The sequence below is a fragment of the Solanum verrucosum genome, unplaced genomic scaffold (genome assembly GCF_900185275.1).
Source record: "Solanum verrucosum unplaced genomic scaffold, falcon-dt-bn FXZP01000040.1, whole genome shotgun sequence".
Classification (NCBI taxonomy): Eukaryota; Viridiplantae; Streptophyta; class Magnoliopsida; order Solanales; family Solanaceae; genus Solanum; species Solanum verrucosum.
In genome coordinates, this window is record NW_026020323.1 from 82,277 (window position 1) to 89,592 (window position 7,316).

Here is a 7,316-nt window from a genome sequence, read left to right on the forward strand (position 1 = left end):
ACAAAAATCCCTTATTTCCCCAAAATTCAACTAAACCGATACTTTATTTGTTCGAAGCAAAATCAAATCTTTCCCATTCCCTAAATTTCGCCCCCAATCTCTCCCATTACAATTTCAGTTATCAATTTCAAAAAATTTTGAATTTGAAAAGAATCCTATCACTGTTAAACCGGATTCAGAGTTCTAACTAGGGTTTTTCATCTTCTTCATTGTAATTTCCGCCATTTTTTTTTCTTTTATTTTGTATCAATCGTTTTATCTTCCATTATGAATCTAACATATAAATAATCTCTAATGTTTTCTTCAAAAGATCTGAACAATAACGATTTCAGTTCTAAAAGGTTGGCTATTCCGATAACCATGACAAGTTCAAGTTCTAGCAAGAAAAATCGAAGAAGAAAGTACATGCAACTACTTCAAAAGATTCGAAAATCCTCCAAAAAAGGGGTAGAAAGGTTGACCCACCCATTGTTTGACCAACATTACCAAATGTAAGCATACATTTTTCCTAATTTTTATCATATATCTTACCCCTATTTTTCCTAAAAATCTGATGATAAATAATTTTTTTATTAAGTATCATCTGTGAATTTTTGTCACTGTATATTATTGTATATAAGAAAATTGCTTAATTCAACAATTTTGCATGTAGTTTGATTTTTGTACTGTGAATCATAGTTAATGATAAGTCTCCATTGAATTATACAATATGATTGATTTTGTGTACATATTATGTCTTCTTGTTTTTTAGTATCATATACTTTTTTATGATTGATAAAAATCATTTATGTAATTGCAGAATGTCAGTTATGTAATTAAACATATTCCAATGAACTGCTTAAAGTTTGGTCCTACCTACAACTCCAATTTTATTGAAGATTTAGTACTGTCAATAAAGAACCAAGGTATTGAGTTATTCAAGGATACCATATTTGCCCCATACCTTAATATCCCTAAATGCAACTATCAAGGTCAGATTACCAAGTGTTTATATCTGTTAGAGATTGAGCAGGGCAATCTAGCTAATGAAATTCACATTCGCATGCCAAAGGGAATATCTTGATATTTAGTATCACAGATTTTGCAATTATTACTGATTTGAGATGTAAAGGAAATGTCAAAGATTTTAATTATCCAACTTAAAAAACCAGTAGGCTTGTGAAAAGATATTTTCCTAGTCCAAATTATAATGTGAATAAAGGTCGCCTGGTAGATCGTTTTATGCAAGGTGGTTGGGACAACAATGATGATGCCCTTCAGATGGCTATCTTGTTTTTCATTCACACATTTTTGTATTCCCAACTTGGGGATGCACCAATTCCTATTGAAGATTTCTTCATGGTAGAAGATGGTAGCTATGAAGAGTACCCGTGGGGACAAGTGGCTTTTACAAAGTTAATGAAATCTTTTAGACAAGAGTATACACCATTGGCAAGTTGTTGCTCCAAAGCCCAAATTTGAGATGTTCATGGATATCTTATTTACTGAGGTATTAACTACAAAACAACATTTTTACTTCACTTTTTTAAGTATGCGATACACTATTAATTTGATTTTAATGTTGTTTTACTATTTGCTTGTATAGATTGACTGTTCTAACATACAACCAACTTCTGAGGAAATCAGATCACTTGATTTACCGGATAACAACCATGTACCTTCAAATCGATCAGATTCACCAATTGTTAATAACGAGGAGATGCAACCGGAGGAGGTTCCTGGTTTTGAAGACTTCTCATCAAAACCTCCGGATCAATTGTTGAGGAGATCAACTCGAGTACCTAGCTCAGGATCTACCTCACCCCGCAAAAGAATAAAGGTTGTACATCCACATAAATATAGTTTGTCCCACCTCACACAACCACATGAGCAACCAAAACAGTCATTTCAATCTCCAAGTTCAGAACCAAAACAAGCTGATAATGTATCTGGTGTTCCTCATAATACATTCTCTGGAAGAACAACTTTTGACAGTGCAGGAATTGAGGATCTGAAGATGTACATGAAGGGTTATGTAAGTAAACATTAGATTTAAACAATTGTTTATTCATTATTAAATCCATTTTATATGCTTAATTTAAGTACAGGTTGACAACAAATTTGGAGCTCTTGAAAATAAAATTGGAGCACTTGAGGAGTTAATAAAAAACAATCAGTCTGAATTGCTGAAAGCGTTTGGCGCGAAAGATAACAAAACTGAAAAGGTCGTATTTTGATTTTCTGTTTTCCTTCTCAATTTTATGGTATACTGATTATTTGGATGATGAAGGATATTGGAGGCGTTTCATCGTCACACATGATGGATGATTCTGTAGAGAAAGGTGGTGTTGATTCACAACCCAAGTCTGATAAATTCGATCAACAAACCATTTCACCCATACAAATGGATTTTGCAACTGATTATGATGTTGTTAAACCTGTTGTGGATGTTGAAAAAGAAAAGGTTTCTGATCACACTGTTCAAAAGGTGTGTAATTATATCATGGTTAATAGTTGATACTTTAATTTATGAAATATATGTTGCTAATTTGTGTATCACTGACTGTACTTTACACTTTACACATTAATAATGTATATGATAATGTACTTCCCAACTTTATGGTATATTGATTTTGCAACTGTTGATGATGTCGATGAACCTGCTGTGTAGGTTGGAAAAGAAAAGGTTTATGAAGACACTGCTCAAAAGGTGTGTATGTATCTGATACTTAATTTATTTAAACATGTATTATTATGTTTTTAATCCTTTAAATAGTTTAAGAATATATCATGGTTAACGGTTGATACTTTAATTTATGAAATATATGTTGCTAATTTGTGTATCACTTACTGTACTTTACACTTTACACATTAATAATGTATATGATAATGTACTTTCCAACTTTATGGTATATTGATTTTGCAACTGTTGATGATGTCGATGAACCTGTTGTGGAGGTTGGAAAAGAAAAGGTTTCTGAAGACACTGTTCAAAAGGTGTGTATGTATCTGATACTTAATTTATTTAAACATGCATTATTATGCGTTTTAATCCTTTAAATATTTTAAGAATATAGCATGTTTAATGGTTGATACTTTAATTTACGAAATATACGTTGCTAATTTGTGTATAACTGAATGTTATGTACACATTATTAATGTATATGATACTATATCTATATTTTTTGTATCATGCACATTAATATTCTAACATTGTCAGAAACTTTATTTTGTATTATACTTTAATTGTTTTAACTTGCACATATAAATGTACAAACACAGAAGTATGATACATCCATTAAGGAACAAGTAATGCAAGATTCAAGTGTGCTTCAACCCACAACACTCTATAATGATCCTTCGATAAATGTGATTATTCATGATAAGAAAGTAGTAAGTGAAAAGTGTTTTTATTATTATACATTAATTATTTTTGAAAAAAAAACATAATAGTATCTGATATTTTCTTTATTAGGATGATGGTGCAGATACAATTCAACAAGAATTCGGAAAACATGCTTCAAATTCAGCAGTTGTTAATACATCGGTATAGTTGTAATTTGTTACTGGAAAATGCAAACAGTTCCCTGATGTGGCATTATTTTTTTTTATGAAAATTGTAATATTTTTGTTATTTACTTGACATCATATAGGATTCTACCACATCGGCCTCCATTTCGTCTGGAACCGAATTAGCTGTAGATGCACTTGTATATGGACTTCCAAACCAGCCAATTAATGTCAAACCTCTGAGTGTACTCCATCTAACCGAAGGTGATGATTTTCTATCTGACAGCCAGATACCCACCCAACTTCCAGGAGATGATTATGCACCGAATATAAATACAAAAACTCCAGCTCCTCGTAACAGAATGTTATTCTTTATTTTGTATTTTTCCATTACAGCCTTTAGAGTTGCCTTATCCTTGTACATTTGTTTCACTTCAACAACAGAAATATTTGTATCTGATATATAATTTTTCACCTCCATTTCTGGTATGTAGTATGAATCACCAATTTTTGATTCAACAATGGTTAGAGCCTTTGCGTCGCTTTTTCCACCCTCAACACACACGATTGCACTTGTTGTTGCATCGAAATTTTGTATCTCTTCATCACTTTTATCAGAGGTATCAATGCATAGAGGATACATACCGAATCCCACCTCATGTTTCTTAATTTCTATGTACAATTTCACCCCCATAACATTCCGAATACACAATGGAGACGAATTTCCTTCAACAACGTAGCTGACCTCAATGTTTTTTTTGAATTCATCTATACCCAATTCATCTATAATTGCTGAAATAAGATTCACAAACGAAATATTTTCACAAACCACTATACCATCACTTATGTTCGTTCGTATCTAACATCGCTTTCCCATGATCCAGAATGCCTTAACAAGATCGAAATATTCATGACGAATCTTCACGAAATAGCGTTCCAAATTTGAGAGAGATAAATCTTTTATTGTTTTTTCGAAAAACAGGGAGAACGTTAGAGGATTAAAAAAAGTAAAAAGTAAGCGTGATTTGAAATTAAAAAAAAAAAATCAGTTAGACGATTATGAACTATTGATTGGTTGAAGGAAGAAACGTAACCGTGATTGTGGGAGTCAATTATAATTTCAGTTTTTAATCCCTTTTTTAACGCATTAAACTGATAACAATAACTTACTAATTTAAGTATCAGCGCGTTAGAAATTAAAGTATCAACGCTCATTTATTATGTATCCGGAAAACACTAAATAAGGGATTTTTGGTAATTAATTAAAGAGTAGGGAAATGAAGTAATTTCTTTCCTATACTATGTCATTTGCCTAATTTTTACTAAAAAATAGGAAAAAGTGTGTCGTGGTTTAAATAACATAACAAATAATAAGAATAACAACAACAATAACAAAAAAATAATTTATCTATCCTAATTTACCTGTCTCAAAAAGAATATTATCTTTCCATAATTATAAATAATTTAATTTTAAAATAATTTATAATTATATAAATATCTAAAATTTATTTTAAATTATTAAGTAGATTGTACGTTTTTGAAGACTTACCCACAATGTCTAGCTATTTTTTATTTTTTATCATTTATTTAAGGAAAACTTAAAGTGAATGTGAACAAGAAAACTTAGATTTACTATTGAATAATTCATTTTTGTGTTCGTTTATAAAAGATCAGACATTAATTTTTTAAGATAATTTTTTTCATTCTATTATTTTACCGATAAATGGCCCGTAATGATTATATATATAGCCTTTTTTAAAATTAAAAAAATTATTATAAGAATTATTTTTTTATTCTCTTTGTTCGTATTCATGTGTTTCGCTTTATAGCAATCAACTTTTTTGCATTTACTTGGTAGTTTAATTTATATATTTATTTTGATAATGTTTGGAGTGCATTTTCATATTCAAAATAGCTCGTATTTATTTAATTGATTATTTTTATTTAAATCAAATATTAACAAGATATCTTGTTATATCGTCGCTAAATCTTTAGCTCTTTGTAAGAAAAAGATACTCCATCTGTCTCAATTTATATGACATATTTCAGATTTCGAGATTCAAACAAGACTATCTTTAACCGTAAATTTTTTATCTATCTTTAAAATATTTTGAATTATCAATTATAATTTACAATTATATAAATTTCATTTTTAAAAAATTGAAGATTCCATAAGCAAATTCTTGATCAAATTAATTGTTTGCCTCTCAAAAAATGAAATGTGTCACTTAAATTGAGACAAAAGAGATAGTAAAATCGTTGGAAATAAGTTATCATATTTCTTAGAAATGATTAAATTCTTAGATAGTGCATACGTTATTTTTGAAGGATCCTATATATAACTTGACCAAAATTTTATATTATTATATATTTTCTAGAAGTCTACAAAAAACAAATAGGAAAAAAAAAAGATGAAAAATTGACTTAATTGATTTGACTTGATTTCAACATTTGAAAAATCAAATTAATTATTGTAAGTTTCGTTTAATAAAAAAATTATTCAAACTAAATCACAAGCAATCCTACTAAAAGTATTAAGTTCCGACTTTGATGAATAAATATACTCCTTCTGTTCAACAATATTTGTCTATTATATTAAAAATAAATGTCCAATAATACTTGTCCACTTTATGAAATCTATGAATAATTTGTACTTGATTTCGTAATTTACCCTTATTATTAATTATAGTCATTTTCCTATTACATTTTTCAAGACATTGTATTTATTATATTCAAAGAATAATATAGAAAAATTATCCTTCTATTTATAATTTCTTAAGAAGTGTGTTAAGTCAATAATAAATAACTATTGTTGAATAAAAGGGATATTTGATAAGAAAAATAATAAAATTTCAAGAAGAAACGGAATAAAAAAGGAGAAGAAAGAAGATATTGGATAGGAGAAAGAGACAGAAATGGAGATTTATGCCTCTCACGTGATAAAATTTCAATTGGAGTTGTATTCTCTTATTATATAAGAGGGAGTTTATGATGGGACATTGTGATGTCCAATCATAAACTTCCTATATAATATATAATATATAATATAATAAATCATTTTTTCTATTATATAATATATATTTATTTTTCTACTATAAGGGAGTTTATATAATATATAATAATATAATATAATAAATCATTTACAAATGACTTAAAATATTTCATATTTAAAGGATATATAATAAAATAAGTTTACTCTTAAAATTCTATCTGGGTCACATATATTGAGACAGAAAAAATAACATATATCATTTTAAAATTACCAAAAAAGTATTATAAATAATAATAATTAACAACTTAAAATATCTTAAAGACATTTTAAAAGGGTTAATTTTGTAATTGTAATTTCTACTATATAATAAAATGGAGTTTATATAATATATATTCTACTATTATATAATATCATAATAAAACCCCTTTTATTATATAGTAGAAATAAATATAATATATATATACTATAATAAATCATTTACAAATGACTTAAAATATTTAAAAGATATATAATAAAATAGGTTGACTCTCAAAATTCTATCCGGGTCACATATATTTGGACAGAAAAAATAACATATATCATTTCAAAATTACCAAAAAAGTATTATAAATAATAATAATTAACAACTTAAAATATCTGAAAGACATTTTAAAAGGGTTAATTTTGTAAGTTTATCCATATCACATAAATTAGGACAAAGTGACCAGCAATGTAAGTTATTTGAAAGTTACATAAAAATATTATAAATCACAATAATTAATAACTTAGAACATTTTTTTTTTAAATGCAAATTTGGATGACTCTTCAAATTTCATTTCTGTCACATAAATTGAGA

At 27.8% G+C, this 7,316-nt stretch overlaps 1 pseudogene; it reads left to right on the plus strand.

The window, feature by feature from the left end:
• Nucleotides 1–360: 360 nt before the first annotated feature.
• On the plus strand, nucleotides 361–3,956 carry LOC125835399 (uncharacterized; annotated as a pseudogene).
• Nucleotides 3,957–7,316: the final 3,360 nt, after the last annotated feature.